Source organism: Pleurodeles waltl, chromosome 8, assembly GCF_031143425.1.
Source record: "Pleurodeles waltl isolate 20211129_DDA chromosome 8, aPleWal1.hap1.20221129, whole genome shotgun sequence".
NCBI lineage: Eukaryota > Metazoa > Chordata > Amphibia > Caudata > Salamandridae > Pleurodeles > Pleurodeles waltl.
In genome coordinates this window covers 1321464546-1321485442 of record NC_090447.1, presented here as the reverse complement: position 1 = coordinate 1321485442, position 20897 = coordinate 1321464546, and positions in this window count along the sequence as shown.

The following is a 20897-nucleotide window of genomic DNA, read 5'->3' as shown; positions in this document are numbered from 1 at the left end:
GGTGCCCAGGGTGGAGCTGATAGTTCTGAGTTCCTCCCTGAAGCCCATATACTGTTCCTCCTGCATGCGCTGGGTCTCCTGAAACTTGGCCAGTACTTTTGCCATCGTCTCCTGGGAGTGGTGGTATGCTCCCATGATGAAGGAGAGGGCCTCGTGGAGAGTGGGTTCCCTTGGCCTGTCCGCCCCCTGTCGCACGGCAGCCCTCCCAGTCCCCCTGTGTTCCAGTGCCTCCGTCCCCTGGACCGTGTGCCCACTGCCCCCAGGTCCCTGTTGTTGTTGGGGTGGTGGGTTATCCTGGGTGCCCTGTAGTGGAGGACACACAGCTGATTGACGTGTCCTGGGGACGGAGGTATGGGCCCGCTGGGTGGGTGGTGTGCTGGTGTTTCCAGAGGGGGGAAGGTCTGTGGTGGCCTGTGCCTGTGTGAGGGGAACTGGCTGTCCAGAGGTCCCCGATGGTCCGGGCTGGTCATCTAGATCCAGTTGGACAGAGGTGCTGTCATCACTGTGGGCCTCTTCTTTTGGTGGTGTGGACATGTGTGGACCCTCCTGTCCGGTGACGTTGGGTAGGTGTCCTGCAGGGGTATAAAAGGGTGTTTGTTAAATCTGTGTGTGTAATGGTGTGCAATGGGTGGGTGAGCATGTACCCCAGTGCTAGCATTCCTGTGTGGGAGCTTGTGTGATGGTGGTTTAGGGGGGTGTGTGGGTATGTGCAGTGGGCATGCTTTAGTGATGGGTGTCCATGCTTTGTTGTTGCATGCAAGGCTTGGTGTTTGGATGTGTGGTTTGTGATGTTGGGACATTTGTGAGGAGTTAGAGTGATGGGGTGAGGGTGAGGGTGGGGGTATGTGCTGGCATGCAGGTAGGGTGGGGGATGTAATAGTTAAGATTTGACTTACCATACTTCCACCTACTCCTGCGAGGCCCTCAGGATACAGAATCGCCAAGACCTGCTCCTCCCATGTTGTTAGTTGTGGGGGAGGAGTTGGGGGTCCGCTGCCAGTCCGCTGGACCACCTGGTGGTGTCTTGAGACCACGTAACGCACCTTCCCCCGTAGGTCGTTCCACCTTTTCCTGATGTCCTCCCGATTTCTTGGGTGTTGTCCCACTGCGTTGACCTTGTCCACTATTCTTCGCCATAGCTCCATCTTCCTTGCAATTGAGGTGTGCTGCACCTGTGCTCCGAATAGCTGTGGCTCTACCCGGACAATTTCCTCCACCCTGACCCTGAGGTCCTCCTCCGAGAACCTGGGGTGTCTTTGCTGTGCCATGGGGTGGTGTAGGTGATGTGTGGGGTGGAGTGTGTGGTGATAAGTGTGGTGATATGTAGTGGTGTGTTGTGTGAGGTGTGTGGAAGTTGTGTGGGTGATGGTGTTGTGTGCCTGTGGATGCTGTTGTTCTTGCTGGTGGTGTCTCTCTCTGGCCTTCTTTCTGAATTTTTGGTAGTAAGGGGTTGTGGTTGATGTGGGTCTGTGTTTTATATTGTTATGGGTTTGTGGGAGTGGTGTGTTTATGTGTCTCAGGTGTGTGTATTTTGGATGGTCCAATGTGGCTGTGTTTTGTAATAGTGTGTGTATTTTGAGCGCGGCGGTGTGTACCGCCAATGGAATACCGCGGATGAAAGACCGCCGCGTGGATTCGTGTGTCGTGATAGTGTGGGCGTATTTCTGTTGGCGTGACGGTGGAGGATTTGTTTTCGCCAGTTTATCACTGACCTTTGGTGTGCCGGACTTGTCTGAATTTTGGCGGATTCCGAGATGTGGGTCATAATAGCTGTGGCGGAATTCCGCGGCTGCGGCGGCGTGTTGGCGGTCTTCTGCACGGCGGTAAGCGTCTTTTACCGCCAATGTTGTAATGACCGCCTATGTGTTTTTAAAGTTTTTTTTACACTTTTCACCCACAATCACATAATGATATGTACTGTACTACCAGCTTCATATGCCTTTCTTTTGAAGAATTCAAGACCCTCAATCAGTGTTTTCTTTACAATTAAACTGTAACATGCCATCAAACTTGTTTGCATAACAGTTTACAAAGTAACATATTCCTCTAGAAACGCCTTTCCTAACAATGAGCACCAAGTTTAAGTCTAGAAAATGCAATGTCTCCACTCCAACATCTCATGGGGATAACATATGTGTACAGTAGGGTACATAGAACAATAGGCCTTGTATTAAGAGAGTGCAAATTCTTTGTTTTGTAATTTCAGAAACACTGGGGGTCATTTTAACCCTGGCGGTACGATACCGCCAGGGCTAAAATGACGGAAGCACCGCCAACAGGCTGGCGGTGCTTCCAGGCGTATTACGACCGCGGCGGAAGCGCCGCAGGCGCACCGCCGGGGTCGGCGGTATTCCGCCACTTTTGCCCTGGCGGTGATAATCCGCCTGGGCAGCGCTGGAGACCACCGCCTTTTTCTGGCGGTATGCACCGCCAGGAAAAGGCTGGTGAAACGGGGAGTCGTGGGGCCCCTGGGGGCCCCTGCACTGCCCATGCCAATGGCATGGGCAGTGCAGGGGCTCCCTGACAGGGCCCCATGCAGCTTTTCACTGTCTGCTATGGAGACAGTGAAAAGTGTGTAAAAAGTGTGACGGGTGCAACTGCACCCGTTGCACGGCCGCAACACCGCCGGCTCCATTTGGAGCCGGCTCCTATGTTGCGCCCGTGATCCCCGCTGGGCCGGCGGGCGGAAACCAGGTTTCCACCCGCCGACCCAGCGGGGATCTCCAAATGGCCGCGGCAGGGGTGCGGCCGCATTGGCGGCCACACGGTGGTCAGATCTTGGCGGGCCGCTGATGCCGCCCGCCAAGGTGGTAATGACCCCCATAGTCTCTTTTACTTACAACCACATGCAGATGGAACATTTCGTTTTGTAACACAATGTATGATATTTGGTGATGTCTCTCTACGTTATAAACTCTACCTCAAAACTTATATTAAAGTTTGACTCACTAAACCTTGTATAGAATAAGTTTATCAACAGTAATGCACATACTTACACTTCTCAACAAAGTTCATAAAGTATATTTTTAATTCCCCAAACTTAGATCAGTTTCATATGTGCCACTGAAGACTCCAGTCTGTCCCAGTTCCAAATTCTGTCACTTCTGTTGAGCACAACTCCAACAGGCTTCCTTCTCCTACAAATCACCTGGTGTAGAACTGCCTCTGGTTCTGCACCAAAGCACATCACAGCATTTTGTCAACCATGTAATAGAAATGGTAACTATTGGTTGAGCTATGGCCTTATTTTTTACTTACCCCCTTACAATCTTGCAAGACTCTCACAGGATCATAAAATACTTTGTGGCAGGCTCAGTAATTTTCCCTCAGGTCTCACAAGCCTCATTCAAGAATACATATGTACATGCAGCAAGCTTCACTAACTGAAGCTTGTGAGCTACTCTTGGAGAGTATTTCAGTATTTTTTTTTTTTTTTTTGTGAAACAGTAGTAGTGGGATGGAGTATCCTATCCACTGAGACCCATACTGTTAGAAATAGGGTCTCCTATTGGCAGTCAGTTTGCACTCTGTCCTCACTCTAATCTGGGCAGTGGAGACACACTTAAGATAACCCCTGTTCACCCCCTTGGTAGCTTGGCATAAGCAGTCAGGATTATCTCAAAGGCAATGTGTAAAGTATTTGTACCAAAACACAGAGTAATACAGTGAAAACACTACAAAATTAACACCACCACGTTCGTAAAATAGCCAATATTTATCTGACTCAAACAAGACCAAAACGATGAAAAAGTATTATTTAAAAAAGAAAATAAAGAGTCTTAATCCATAGAAAACATTGTAAATGTTGTTGTTACACCAAATACCTGGTTTGCATCAAAAATAAAGCTGCACAGGTGACCGTGCGTCGGAAAAGTCAGTGAGGCGTTGATTCCTTACTCACATGTGAGGCTGTGCATCATTTCCTCTACAGTCAGGTACGCAATCCGTAAATTCTTTCTCCCACAAGAGAGCGATACGTCAATTTCGGGACGGGCCCCTCGGATCCGGGTAGGGTCAGGTTGATTTGGACACCCAGCGATGTTGCATGCGATATCCGGCCGAATGCTTATGGAGAACCATTCTGGGCAGGGATTGTGACGTTTCCAGCAGCCGCAAGTTGGAGTTTGTTCATTTTTCCAACTGCGATGCAGGTGATGCATCAGTTTTCCAGCTGTGGAGTAGGTGGTGCATCGATTTCTCAGCTGTGATGCTGGTGGTAGGTAATTTTTTCAGCTGTGTTGCAGGTGGTGCGTCAAAACTTTCCCCACACTGCTCCTGTGTATACATTTCTACCTTGGTTCTACCAGCTTCACCTTTCAAGGGCCTGGGATTGGATAGGGCACCACTTGACAGAGCAGGAATCTCAGCAGAGAGTCCAAGTGCTGGCAGAGGAAGTCTTTGATGGCCCTGAGCCTTCAAAACAGAAGGCAAGCTCATCCACGCCTTTGGAGACACAAGTAGAAATATACCACAAAGTCCCGTCTTTGTTCTCTTTCAGGCAGAAGCAGCAACTGCAGGCCAACCCAGCAAGCACAGTCACAGGAAAAGGGGCAGTACTCCTCCTCCAGCTCTTCAGCTCTTCTCCTTGGCAGAGGTTCTTCTTGAATCCAGAAGTAATCTAAAAATCTGGGGTTTTGGGTCCACTATTTAAACCCCTTTCTGCCTTTGATGTCAACAAACTTCAAAGCAACATCTTTGTTGTTGACAAGATCCTGCCTTGCCTACGACTGGCTCCAGACTAACACCAGGGGGTTGGAGACTGCATTGTGTGAGGGCAAGCACAGCCCTTTCAGGTGTAAGTGACCACTTCTCCCTCCACTCTAGCCCAGATGGCCCATCAGAATATGCAGGCTACACCCCGGCTCCCTTTGTGTCACTGTCTAGTGGAGATTCACAAACAGCCCAACTGTAAGTCTGATCCAGACAGGGAATATACAAGCAGGCAGAGTCACAGAATGGTTTAAGCAATAAAATGCCAAAAAAGAGGCATTTCCAAACTGATAATTTAAAAACCAACTTTACCAAAAGATGTATTCTTAATTTGTGAGTTCAGAGATCCCAAACTCCATATTTCTATCTGCTCCCAAAAAGTCATTTAAAGGCAACCCCCTTGTTAACCTAGCAGGGAGATAGGCCTTGTGACAGTGAAGACCGAATTTGGCAGTATTCCACTGTCAGAACATGTACAAACACACTGGTACATGTCCTACCTTTACCATACACTGCACCCTGCCCATGGGGCTACCTAGGGCCTACCTTAGGGATGCCTTACATGTATAAAAAGGGAACGTTTGGGTCTGGCATGTGGGTACACTTGCCAGGTCGAATTGGCAGTTTTAAAACTGCACACACAGACACTGCAGTGGCGGGTCTGAGCCATGCTTACAGGGCTACTCTTGTGGTTGGCACAATCAATGATGCAGGCTCACTAGTAGCATTTGATGTACAGGTCCTGGGCACCTCTGGTGCACTATACTCAGGACTTACTAGCAAATCAAATATTCCAATCAAGGAAAAGCCAATTATACATATAATGTACACTGGGAGCACTTGCACATTAACACTGGTCAGTAGTGGTAAAGTACCCAGAGTACCAAATCCAGCAAAAACAAAGTCCAGCACACAGTCAAAACATGGGAAACAGAGGTAAAGAAAAGACAGGGGTGACCATGTCAAGGATGCCAGGTCTAACATATGCCTTACATGGTAGGTGTGTAGTAGGGTGTGGAAAGAGACTAGCCTCTCTACACAGACCTTGGTCTCAGGTGACAGGTTTATGAAGTAGTGTCTATGGAGGGACTGGCCTTACCACTGAGACCCCCTCTCTTGAATGATGGGTGTGTCTAGTAGGGTGTTTGGAGAGAGACTGGCCCCTCCACTGAGACCTCTCTCTTGGATGACAGGTGTGCATAGTATGATCTGTTCAAACAAGAATTAACCATCTACTCATCAGCCTACTTATCTCTTACACACTTCCTCTCAAAAACAAAAACCACAATATGCATTCTCACTAATGAAGCATATTCAGAAATCATCTACCACTTTTTACTATTCACGATCCTGTGAGAGGACTACGAGATTGTAGAAAATTGTTAAAAATAATGGGGGTCATTACAACATTGGTGGTAAATGCCGCTTACCGCCGTGCGGTGCGGCCACGGAATTCCACCACAGCTTTTATGACCCACAGCTCGGAATCTGCCAATATTTAGACACCCACACAAGTCCGCCACACCAAAGGTCAGTGATAAACTGGCGATAACAAAACCGACACCGTCACGCCAACAGGAATACGCCCACACTATCACGACCCACTAATCCACACGGTGGTCTGTCAACCGCGGTATTACATTGGCGGTACACACCGCTGCGCTCAAAATACACACACTCTTACAAAACACATCCACATTGGACAAATCAAAATACACACACCTGATACACATACACACACCACTCCCACACACTCAATACAATATAAAACACACACCCACATCACCCACAAACCCCTACGACCACAATTGCGACTGAAGGCCACAGAGAGACACCACCAGAAACAACACTAGCATCCTCAGGCACTCAATACCATCACTCACACAACATCCACGCACCTCACACAACACACCCCTAAATATCACCCCACACATCACCACACACCCCACCCCGCACATAACCCACACCACCCCATGGCACCGCAAAGACACCCCTGGTTTTCTGAGGAGCTGAGGGTCATGTTGAAGGAAATCATCCGGTTAGAGCCACAGCTATTTAGATCACAGGTGCAGCACACCACCATAGCTAGGAAGATGGAGCTATGGCGTAGAATCGTGGACAGGGTCAACGCAGTAGGACAGCACCCAAGAACACTGGATGACATCAGGAAGAGGTGGAACGACCTACGGGGAAGGTGCATTCCGTGGTCTCTAGACACCAGATTGCAGTTCAGAGGACTGGCGGCGGACCCCCACCTCCTCCCCCACAACTAACAACATGGGAGGAGCAGGTCTTGGCTATACTGCATCCTGTGGGCCTCGCAGCAGTAGCTAGAGGAATGGACTCTGGTACGTCAAATCTTAACTACTTCATCCCCCACCCTACCTGCATCCTATCACATAACCCCACCCTCACCCCCATCACTCCAACTCCTCACATATGTCCCACTATTACAAACCACACATCCCAAACCCAAACCTTTGCATGGAAACCCATCACCAATTCATGGCCACTGCACATACCCACACACCCCCCTAAACCATTATCACAGAAGGTCCCACACAAGAATGCAAGCACTGGGGTACAGGGTCACCCACCCATTGCACACCATGGCACATACAGATGCAATAATCATGCCTTTACACCCCTGCAGGACCCCTACCCAACGTCACCGGACAGGAGGGTCCAGACATGTCCACTCCACCTACAGAAGAGGCCCACAGTGATGACAGCAGCTCCGTCCAACTGGATCTAGATGACCAGCCCGGCCCATCTGGGACCTCGGGACAGTCGGTTCTCCTCACACAGTCACAGGTCACTACAGAGCTTCCCCCCTCTCGAAACACCAGCACAGCACCCAACCAGCAGGCCCATACCTCTGTCCCCAGGACACGTCAAGCAGCAGTGTGTCCACCACTACAGGGAACCCAGGCTAACCCCCCACTCCAACAACACCAGGGACCTGGGGGCAGTGGTAGTGGGCACACAGTTCAGGGGACAGAGGCCCAGGCACATAGGGGGAGGACAGGCCCAGGGAACCCACTCTCCACGAGGCCCTCTCCAACATCATGGGAGCCTACCACCATTCCCAGGAGACGATGGCAACGGTACTGGCCAAGTTTCAGGAGACACAGTGGCTGCAGGAGGAACAGTATTTGGGGTTCAGGGAGGAACTCAAATCCATCAATACCACCCTGGGAACCATTGTAGGGGTGCTGAAGGAACTTGTCAACACCAGGATGACACTGTGGCACAACAAGGGGCCCCTGACACTAGCCTGGACGATGAACTGCCCACCACCTCCGCCGGTGCTAGTGGACAGGAGGCACCACCACAGGACCACCTTCTGGAGTACGGCAAGCAGCAGGGCAGCCAGTGTGCCAGACCACGGACAGTCCCCCACCTCAAAAGCACAACAAGTTGGCCACTGCCCGGCGGGAGAGAGGCAAAACATCTACCACCCACGCCTCTCCCAGGAGCACAGTTGGGAGTGGGAAGACAGCTGCGCCACCATCCAAGGTGGGGAAGGGGCACAGAAAAACAGGCAAGTTGCCGAAAACCTGCATGGCAGACAAGACCGCCTCCAGCACCACTGAACAGGACACCGCAGCCACAAGCATCGCTGCCAAGGACACCACCGCCACAAGCACCGCTGCCAAGGACAAAACCGCCACCAGCACCGCTCAACAGGACACCGCCGACACCAGCACCGCTGAACAGGACACCACCGCCACAAGCACCGCTGCCAAGGACACCGCCGCCACCAACACCGCTGAACAGGACACCGCCGCCACAAGCACTGCTGCCAAGGACACCGCTGCCACCAGCACCGCAGGCCAATGAGCGCCAAAAGCTCTGATGGTACTGAGGCCGCCACGAGCAGGATGAAGCACTCTGGGCACAAAGCCCCCTCCAGAACCAGTGGAGACTGTTATCCACTTGAGAGACTGTGGCTTTGCACTCCCCAGGATAGAGCCCCAGGATAGAGCAGTGGGCAAACCACCCACTGTAAAGACTTGTGAGACTGTGGCTTTGCACTCCCCAGGATACAGCAGTGGGCAAACCACCCACTGGAAAGACTTGTGAGACTGTGGCTTTGCACTCCCCAGGATAGAGCAGTGGGCAAACCAACCGCTGTAAAGACTTGTGAGACTGTGGCTTTGCACTCCCCAGGATAGAGCAGTGGGCAAACCACCCACTGGAAAGACTTGTGAGACTGTGGCTTTGCACTCCCCAGGATATAGCAGTGGGCATGGAGCCCCCTCGTGGATCTGGCATTGTGCACTCATCCGGCTGAGGTGCCCCCTCTTCCCTTCCCCCTGAGGTGCCTGTTGTATTTCTATCTGATGCCCTAGCAGTGTTCTCTCTGTTTTGATCGGGTATTGAGTGTGGGACTCACCCATGCATTTTGGACCCAGTGGTCCACGGACTTTAATGGTGGAATACCTTGGACTTGTATTCTTGGTGTATATATTTGTTTATAGTGTGCATATATATATATATTTTTGATTACTGTATTTTAATAGATTACAAATGTTCAACTCATTTCCTTTTGTCCTTGCATTCTTCCAGGGGGGATGGGGGTTGTAAATGTAATGTGTCAACATGTACTTGTGTGTGTGTTGTAGTGGGTGAGGGTGGGGGTGGAAGTGTTGCGTGTTGCATGTGTGTGTGATTCTTTTTTCCCTCCCCCCTCCCCTGTGTGGTAGGTGCAGTACTCACCGTAGTCTTCGCCGCCGTCTTTGATGTTCGTGGTAGAGGAGCAGGAAGACAAAGGCTGGGAGCATCTGGATCGAGGTGAGCATTTTCCCTTCCACGTCCTGTTTCCGCCGTGTTTTTGTTCACGGTGAATCCGCCCCGGAAAAGGTGGCGGATTGGACTGTTGTAATACAGTGGGCGGAACCTTGTGTCCCGCCTGTCTGTTGGCGGTTACCGCCGCGGTGTTTGTTTGTACCGCCGTGGCGGTCAGAGTGTTAAAGTGGCTGTCTATGTTGGCGGTTTCCGCCACGGTCGTGATTCCATTTTCTTTTACCGCCGGCCTGTTGGCGGTTTACCGCCGCTTTGACACCGACCGCCAGGGTTGTAATGACCACCAATATAATTTATTTTTCTCACAATAGTTATCTCTTAGACGCCTCTTCTGTAAAGCTAGGGGACAGCATACCTTTCTGCTGCCTTCTTATACAGCTTTTTTGCTTCATTTCCACAATACCTCAAATTTTTCAGTCAACAGTAATGGTGGCCATTTCATTTTTAACATTTCCACAGCCGGTCAATCAAATTACTGAATAGATTTGCACCAAATCACAAAAAAGCACAATCTGTGGACCAAGATCAAGCTTCCTGACGAATTTGGTGTAATTCCGTTCAGCAGTTTTTGCTGTAGCCATGTCTAAAAAAGTCTACGTAAAATACCTGGGGATTTTGTGTTTTGTCATCCCACCACCCCCCCCTTTTTTTTTTTGCTCGGCCCCTGCTTGACATATCTCCCCGAAAATTTTCAGGAAGGAGTTGAGGTTGATGAACTTTATTGTTTAGCAAACCAAAAAATGCTGCCCCATCTATGGAAAAGCAGGCCTAACTATGACTACCTACTGGTGACTGATATATATGTATATATATATATATATATATATATATATATATATATATATATATATTCTCTTAAATGTATATATTTCAACTAATTATAACTTGCGGCCTAAAGTAACTATAACTCGTACACCCACTGTGCAAGTTTTTTTTCTTCAATACTTTGACTTCTAATGTTTCATTTATATTTTTATTGGCGCTATAAAAGTTGTCATGAGTGCTGTAATATCTGGGGTAATTAGCAATGCATGGCGAGGGCACGAGTAAGAGTTACCCTAGGCCTTGAGTTATAGTTACTTGAAATAACTTAACTACAACTGCTGGATTTTTCTGGTTTTGTGCAAGTAAATTGAGAGAACTATAATGTCCCTGTAACCTTTGTTTAATTGAGTGATTTCCTAATGCTTTCTGATTTTATTTCCCAACTATAACATCCCTGTAACCTTTGTATTTTTCAGTGAATTTCTATGTTTTTTAACGTAAAGTAATTTTCATTACTATACCTTAATCCAAACACCTGGCCGCAGGGGCTGGCCTGTGGCCAGCCCCTGCAGCCAACTCCCTATAACCACACGACCACACGACCACACAACCACACAACCCCGCACCACGCATGGCGTTTGGTGGTGCGCATCAGGAGTAGGTCACATGGCCTGTCTCTCTGGGTGGGAGACATGACCCCCCTCCCCCAACCGATTTCAGACCCTGGGACCCCAAGTGTTTAGTGGTTGGACTAGTGATGTTTGGGATGTGTGAGTATATATATATATATATATATATATATATATATATATATATACACACATATAGGTCTCCGGAGTTTCATATTTTGTGTCAATCCGTGAGTCAAGTCGTCCCTTGTGTTTGGCATTGTGTAATGAGATATATTTGGCCAAAGTAATGCGTGGTTTTAAGTACCTGTTGGGATGACTATTTAGACTTTTTGGATTTTTGGATCTTCTATGCGGTGATTGACCAAATTGAGGAAAACTTGTGGTGGTGGAGTGGACCGAAGAAATATAGGGTCCACATTTGGTGGTCTAATTTCTTCGATACTAAGATGGCTTCCTCCCTTGAGGTACGGCGGAAAGAAAAATCCAGCAAACTATTTTCTGCCCATATTACAGACCCTAAGGGAAGAATGGAGAGTCATGCGAATGGTGGTTCAGAACTTAATTTGCAATTACTTTATGAAAAGATGGAGAAACTGTCTAGAAAGGAGATCTCTAAGTGGTGGGAGATTGAGTCTCTACAAAGGTACATTGATGTAGAAAGAGTACCCAGAGGTTTGAGGATCTACACCATACCTACTTATGAAGATCCAGATCCTGATATGCTAGAGGAATGGGCAGAGAACTCTAAAGTCAGTTCACTGAATATGATGAAAATCCTGATCAAATATGCATCTAAAGATAGAAAGAAGGTTTTGGATGAGATTGAGAAAGTGTCAACTGAGATTTTGTCTCTTACATCTGAGGATGTTATAAAAGAATTTAAGAAAAATTTGGAGAAGAAACTGAGTAGATTTGAAGAAGATATTATGTCCAAAAAACAACACAAATTTATACGGGACTTTAAGGACTGTCAATCAGACAGGATTTTAACCTTTCATCGCAACTATGATCATATGTATGTGGAAAATGAGAAGGAACCAATGGTTGAGAATAACAGTAGGGAACTCACGTCAGGAGTGGAAGAGAGTGATATATCGGATGACAACCAGTCTGATGTGTCTGATTCCCTCCTAGAGAAAGGACCGGGTTTGGACAAGAACATAAACAGGTCTAATTTGTTTAAGCAATTTCACCTTCTAAATCAGGGAAGGACAGACCAAAGAAAAGAAGTATTTCCCCAAAGAGGCAAGGGTCGAGGTACAAGAGGCAGAGGAAGAGGAACCGGGCAGCAAAGATACGAGCAAGGAAAAGAAGAGTCCAGGCAAATGGGCGTGACAACCAGAGCTCGGAAAGTGATATGAAGACAGTGGTTAATCTGTCGACGAGAGTACTAACTAAGCAAGAGACAAGCTTTTTAGCACTGGGTTTGTCCTTCTGTCCTAGGGATGATATTGTTTATGTACAGACAAGAATTGACCTTTTCCATTTGGTTAGAAAATTGAAATTAAAGAAATGGTTTCTCACAAGGGTTACATCAGATGAATATATTGGGGAGAAGCAATCTGTCAGCACATTAAATATTTCTGATGTTGAGGTACTACATATGTTATCATTGTTGCATGATGGTATTGAAGCCCATGAAGATCCTATGTTAAACTTAGTGGACCTGGGCATTGAATTGGATAGCCCTTACCCCACTTCGTTTAAACCAAAATCAGTGTTTCTACCTGCTACACAATGTGAGGCTATAGATGTTTTTGAAAGGGATGTCATCAAACAATTGAAGAAGATAAGATATCAAGTGAGAAAGAGTGAACATCATAATTTGACTAAGGTGCAAAGAGAAGCATTACAAGGATTAAAGAATGACTGTAATATTGTAATTAGACAGTCAGATAAGGGAGGGAATGTTGTTGTTTTGGATAAGGATGCCTACTTAGCAGAAGGATGGAGACAAGTGAATAATGTTACATGTTATGCACCAGTGAAATTGATCGATGTTAAAAAATCTAACACAAAGTATTTTGAAATGTTGATTGACTGGAGGGACAAGGTTTCTTGAATTGGGAGGAATACCAATTCTTGAAATGTGATTCACCTGTGATTCCTATACTGTATCTATTACCTAAATTACACAAAAACAGTGACACTCCACCAAGTAGACCTATAGTATCTGCTATAGGGTCGCTTTTGGAAAATACCTCTAGATATATAGATTATTTCTTGAGACCTTTTGTAGAGAGTCTTCATCATACATAAAAGATACGACGCAGTTCTTGAGGATGATTGATGGAGTCTAGTGGGAAGATGATTACCTTCTCCTTGCTATGGATGTAACTAGCCTTTATTCAACATGATTTAGGGTTAGCATTGATTCAACATTTCTTGAGGGCGAGGTCGCTCTCATATTTGATGTATACAGAGATGATTTGTGATATGATCAGTTTTTGTTTAAATAACAACTTTTTTCTGTTTGATGATAAGCTGTACGGACAGATTCAGGGTACAGTGATGGGGACCTGTTTTGCACCCAGTTACGCGAATCTGGTTATGGGCTGGTGGGAGGAACAGATATCCACTAGTATACCAGATTACGGTGAGAAGGTTGTTTTGTGGTGTCGATATATAGACAACATCTTTGTGATTTGGAAAGGTGATGAGAAATCTGCAAGGAGCTTTGTGGCCGTTTTGAATATGAATGACTACAATTTACATCTGAGTGAACAATGCAGTAAGAAACAAATTCCATTTTTGGATGTTGATGTGTTGGTCCACGAGGAATCGTTAAGGGCTAAACTACATAGTAAGGCTACTGTTGGGAATAGTCTATTAAATGCATATAGTGCACATCTTATTTCTAGCATACCTTTTGGTGAATTTCTGAGAGCTCATAGGATATGCAATACATGGGAAGATTATCAGAAAGAAAGTGAGAATATGGTCAAGCGCTTTCAAGAGAGAGGATATAACAGCAAGCTTATCCTACAAGCCAAAAGAAAGGCAGATGACATAAAGAGGGAGAATTTGCTATACCCAGGGTTAGAAACAGACAGAAGTGAGCAAAGCGTGAGATTTATTACCACATATTCCAACCAATCACACATTTTGAGGCAGATTCTGAACAGAAGCTGGCACATATTACATACCGATTCTGTTTTAAGTAATGTTATTTCTAATATGCCCATGATAACTTTCCGGAAGAGTAAATCCTTAAGAGAGGATTTAAGTCATAATATGGTCACAAGTGGCAATGTTAGGGCTATGGCATCAGATTAGCCGGCTGGGTTTTTCTGCTGTAAACAGTGTAAAGCTTGCAGGCATAGTGTTAATTGCTTTGAAGTGGGTGGTGATAACGGACATTGGACACATCAAATTCGGGGTCATTATAATTGCAATACAGATTTTTGTGTTTATTGTCTGAGATGCCCATGCAAGAAACTTTATGTGGGTAGTACAATACATAAAGCCAAGAAGAGGGTTATGGAACATATTAGAGCCATTCGCAATCATGACTGAAACTATCCCGTGGCAAGGCATTGTCATGAAAAACACAATGGGGATGAATGGCTGCTTAGTTTTGCGGGTATTGATCAGACTACTGTGAGGAGTGGTAATAGAGAGAAAAAAATGAGGATTTTAGAATCCAATATGATTATTAGGCTTAACACCCTGAGCCCTGTGGGTCATAATTCAAGTAAGGAAATGAACGTACATCTGGGTTGAATTGACTTGCTGGTGATGTTTTGTATCAAATAATTTAATATGTTTTGTATTTCAAATGTTTTAGAACTATATTTATACTTTAGATGTGTAGGTTGGGGGTTTGCTCACATGGTAGTAGGTAATAAGGTGTTTTTCTGACAGGAATATATTGGTTTAAAGGAATAGATTTATTGATATTTATATAGTGTGAGAGGCAATGTAATTGAATGTTCCAAGTAATAGGTATGGTATGGAGGTCTAATTTATAGTATTCGATGAATGAATTACATATTTATATAAAAGAATTTAGATAATATTTTTTTTATAACATTCTTAAAAATGGTTTTCATTCATGTAATAATAATATATAATAATATATTTGAACTTTTCAAAAAAGAATACTACTATAATTGTAATTATGACATTTGTATATAATATTATAATATATATATAATGTACCTTTGGACATTCCAAGATGGCACCCATACTTTTTTGTGGATTGTAAGCATGTGTTCTATGTAGTCCTATTTCTGTGTTCTCTCAGGGTATTTCATTTGTGTAGTAAACTCCCAATGTGTACGTGAGCAAGGCTACGGCTGAAACACGTTGTATGGGAGGAAGCATCTGGTATTAAAGTATTTTGGACTTCAATTTGTTGTCCGGGTACTTTTCTATATATTATTGGAGGAATAGCATGTATATATATATATATATATATATATATATGTATATATATATATATATATATATATATATATATATATATATATATATGTAGACGAATATATATATATATATATATATGTATATATATGTACATATATACATGTATATCTATATATTTATGTATATTTATAGAAAACTCCCCAAAAGATTTTTTTTAAAGTATTAGAAAACACAAACATGATGTAAAAATCATATATCAAAAATAATAATAAATAAAATATACAAAATGTATAACTAAATTAAATTTAGATGAAAAACATTCTTGGAAAAAATAAATAGGAAAAATGTAAATAAAAAATTAAAATTAAAACATAGAATATAAAAGAACAATAGCAAGATATATTAATATAAATTTTAATTTACAAACTTTACCTGAAAATATCTCAATTTACTCTTCCCACTCCATCCTACAAAACTGTATGGATAGTTTGGACTCTGGAGTGGTTTGATTAACAATACCCACTCCAGTTTGAGCAACAGTAGGGACAGTGTTGGAATCCAGAAGGGTTAGGTTTACTATTCCTACTCCAGTCTATATGACAGTAAGGAAAGTGTTCACCTATGGAGGGGTTATATTTGTTATTCCCATTACATTCTATGCAAAAGTAGGGAAAGTGCTGGTCTTTGGTGAGGTTATATGTACTATTCCTACTGAACTTTAATCAGCAGTAAGGAAAGTGTTGAACTTTGAAGTGGTTAGATTTACTATTCCCTCTCCAGTCTACACAACAGCAGGGAAAGTAGTACACTCTGAATTTGTTAGGTTTATTTTTCCTACTTCAGTATACTCAATAGTAGGGAACGGATGAATTTAAAGGAACTACAAATAAAATGATACCATCTAGTAATTTTCTTTTTCTTATGCTGCCCGCCATATTACAAGTTTGATTTTATTCTTGTAATATGGTGGACGGGATATCCATCACGTTTGTGGTGGAGTAATCCTCTCCGCCAAGGTCATAATCAAACCCTAAAACACTTGGGATTATATTTTTGAAAAATTTTAAAAAATAAATAAATAGGAATGTAGAATATCCTATATTAAAACATATAAAACTAACTAGGAAACAATTATATAATATTTTATTTAACACAGTACACATTTAACATATAATATTACTTCTCACCCTATACCCCTAAAAATAAACAAGCTGTATTTAAATACAAACATCTAAAAAAGTAAAAATGTAAATATACAACAAAAAAAAATTAAACAGAATATTATACAAACACAAAAACATAATCAATTACCAATTACACAATTGAATAACAATTACGAGTTAATAATATTATTAAATATTCTTTTGATTTAATTAAACTCCCCACCCAACTAGCCTACAAACATATTAATAGAAATGAAAAATATGTCCAATCACCCCACAAACCTGGCTTGACTGTATGTGCATGACTCTGAAAGAAGAAACACCTTTACCAATAGTAATCATTCTATCAAGCACATTAGCATTTGGAAATTTTCTTTAGATGTCATCTTTATGTTCTAGAATGGAAGTGAATCATCAGCTAGAGAATGTTATGATTGGGTAAATGATAGGAATAGATTCTTAACATTTACTTTCACCACCAAATCCAAGGAATTATCCTTTGTTGATTTTTGCCTTTAACACCGCTTTAGAATCCAATGTTTGTGTTAATCTATTGAGATATGGGGCCAGATGTATGAACAGATTTTGCACTCGCAAACAGCGAAATCGGCCGTTTGCGAGTGCAAAATCGAGGTCTGCAATGCATCAAATGCATTCGCAGACCAAAAACAGAAAATAGCAAAAACTTCGATTTTCTGCATTGCGACCTGGATTTTGCGAATCGCAATTTGCGATTCGCAAAATCCAGGTCGCAATGCAATTCTGCAAAAAATCGCAAATCGTGATTTTTCGCAGAATGGTATTTTGCAAGCGCAAAATACCATGACCTGCAACCAGGTGGTAACCTGGTGCAAAATTTAAAAATGCAGTAAAACTGCATTTTTAAATTTGATAGCTAAAGCACACATCCCCTTTTGGCATGTGTGTACTTTACATGTGGAAAAAAAAAATGGGGTGCAGGAGAGGGGGCCCCCAGCACCCTGGCCCTTTGCTTTTCCCAAATTGCGATTTCTGTTTCAGAAATCGCAATTTGCGAAATGCAAAAAATTGGCCCATAGCTGCGAATGGGGCCAGTATCGCAATTTGTGATTTTTAAGAAATCGCAATTACCGAATCGCAAATGTGATACATGGCCCTTTGTGAGTCGGTAATTGCGATTTCTTAAAAATCGCAATTACCGAATCGCAATGGGCCAGATTCATACATCTGGCCCATGGTAGCTTCCATCAAAAAATACCTGAGGGAGAATCTGCCAGATGTACAGTTCCTGAGACAGAACTGTAAAGATGTTACTGACTATGAGAAATATACCAAAAAATTTACCTCAATGTTATGGGAAAAAGTACCAAGAACAGACTATCATGAAAGCCAGGAAAACAGCACACAACAATAACCATGAACAACATTTGCAATCTTTTGTAAAAAGTCTTGCTGAAAAAGAAAAATAAATCTGTGTGACAATATTCACCCCTAATTCCAACCTTGTAAGGAAGACAGTTGATAAGCACTGGAGAATGCATACATCAAAAAAATTGGTTTTGAAAAAAACAATGTTCTTTCCCAGAAAAGGAAAAAGCGTATGTGGCATGCTCGTAGATACAAGACCAAGAAGAGTTAGAGGCTCTGAAAGCTCCTTGAGACAAATTTATATTAGCTCTCTAGCAGCTTTCAAGCAGATGCTCGACCCTAATGAGGTGTTAAAAACTGTTCCAAGAGCAGGGGCAATAATCTAGGTTTGAACATATATTTTTCTTCTCTTGGCAAGAAAGCCTGTTGAGGACGAGCAGGAACTTAAATAACTTCAGTGGGGATCACCCTGTCACAAACAAATGTCAGCTGACATCTGGATAGGACATGAGCAGTTCAGGGGCCTACTGTGTTCCCCAGCACTGGCTTTCCGCCAGCCTTTTCCTGGCGGGGATCCCATCATGAAAAGGCTGGCAGAATGTGAAGTTGAAATCAGCATGATTGTGCTGCTTTAAGCACCGCCGTGGCTGAGCACGACTTTGATTGCTGCCTGCCCGTCGGGATCTATGATCCTGGTGGTGGCAGCGCTCCCCTGGCAGTCAGACTGCCAGGGTCGTAATATGGCAATTTGGACCACCTGGCGTGCGGTGGTCAAACCGCCACCGTGGGTATGGCAGTCCTAGGACTGCCAGACCCACGGAGGCGGTCAGACCTCTACTGCCACAAGACGACTATGGTGGTCTGACCACCAGGGGACCACCGTCTCCTCCAGGATCAGTGATCCTGTAGAGGTGACGGCGGGTACAGCTTGCAATCAGCCAGGGTGGTTCTGCATGCAGTGCCACCCTGTTGATTACAACCTGGTTCTCCGTCAGCCTTTTCATGGTGGTTTCACCGCCATGAAAAGGCTGGCAGAGAATAGGTGCAGAAGGCCACAGATGGGCTCCTGCACTGCCCATGCCTGTGGGATGGGTGTAGGAGGCTGACCTGGTTTGTAGTGGGTACCTAAGGTACTTACACCTTATACCAGGTCCAGTTATCCCTTATTAGTGAAATAGAGACAGTGTCTAGAAGCCAGGCTCTCTAGGAGTAGTGTGGTTGAGTAGCCAAGGCCTAACAAGGAGACATGCAAAGCTCATGCACACCACTGTAGTCATAGAGTACTCACACACATGAAAGAAAATACTGTGTTACACAAATAAAGGTATTTTATTTTGGTGACACAAATGCCCAAAATACCATAGCGACAATACTCCCTTAGGAGGTAAGTAATACACAAATTATATACACTAGTATGGAGATATAGCTGTAAAATCAGTTAGAGCAAAATAGTGAAAATCACAATAGTTATAAATGGGCCTGGGGGAACACAAACCATATACTAAGAAAGTGGAATGCGAAAGTCGGTTTCCCACCTAGGCAAGAGTAGTGTGTAGAGGGGCACTGGGAGTATTAAAAAACACCAAAGGTAGGTAGTAGAACCCACCCCAGAGCCCAGGAAAGCAGGAGTAAATCACAGTAAGTTTCCTAGAACACACGAGAACACGAGAAATAAGATGTTGCAAGAACCAGAGGAGACTGCAAGACACCAATGATTGGTTCCTGGACCGGAAGACCTGTGGAAGAAGAAGACCAAGTCCAAGAAGCACTGAAGAGTCCAGGGAGAACAGGAGCCCCTGCTTACCCGGATGAAGGTGCAAAAGAGGAACAGTCAGTATTGCACCCAAGAAGATGTGGGTTTCTGGTTGGTGCAGAAGATGTTCCACGCCGGATGGATGAATGCAGTCTGGTTTGCGTCGCTGGATTCTGCCAACAAGCCTTGGCACACCCAAAGCACATGGCTAGTGGAAAATGGTGCTGCCCAGGACCGGGAGGGACCTGGTGGACTCTACCCAGGAGGTGAAACCAGAGGGGGCTCTCAGCAACTCATAGAGCCCTGAAAAGACCAGGCAGCATGCACAAGCGTCCCACGGCACAAGGACAAAGAAGGTGCAAAAGGAGGCCCATGCAGCACTACACAAACAGATCCCATGCTGTCAGAGAACCACTAAGGAAACTGTGCATTGTAGGAAGGAGTGCTGGGGGCCGGAGCTGCATGGTGCCTGAAAGACTTTGTGGAAGGATGCCAACAAGCCTTGGCAACTGCAAAAAAATCTGTAGCACAGAGGTACTCTCTTGTGTGGGGAGGAAAGCTCTTACCTTCACCAAAGTTGGACAGGTGGACGTCAGGACTGTCAGGACCACTTCAGTCCACCACCCATGTTGCTGAATCCACACACTTCTTCAGGAGAAGGGACCCACACCACCTGTCATTGCTGCAGAGGGGTGCCTGCTGAAGCAGGGATGTGACTCCTTCACTTCAAGGGAGATTCCTTTGTTCTTCTAGTGCGGCTGAAGACAGGCAGTCCTCAGAGGATGCACAACCTGGAAACAGTTGCAGTTGCTGGCAGGAGCTGAAGATACAATGTTGCAGAAGTCGTCTTTGCTTCTTTGTTGCAGTTTATAGAGCTCCTGGAGGGTCCAGATGCAGATCCTTTGGTAAGAATGTGAAGTAAAGGATGCAGAGGATTCCTGCTGGAGTCTTGCAAGCCGAATCTGAAGAACCACCTATGAGAGAGACCCTAAATGGCCCTGAAATGGGGATTGGGCAGCTAAACAGGTAAGCACCTATCAAGGAAAGGCTCTTATGTCACCTGCTGGCACTGGCCACTCAGATGCTCCCAAAGTGCCCTGCCAACTTGGAATCCAAATGACAAAACCCAGGGACCTTCTGGAGGAGCTCTGAGCACCACTCCCGGGGTGATGATGGACAGGGGAGTGGTCACTCCCCTTTCCTTAGTCCAGTTTCATGCCAGAGCAGGGACTGAGGGTCCCTGAATCGGTCTCAACTGGATTATGCAAGGAGAGCACCATCTGTGCCCTTCAAAGCATTTCCAGAGGTCCTGGGAGGCTACCCCTCCAAGCCTTCATGCGTATTTCCAAA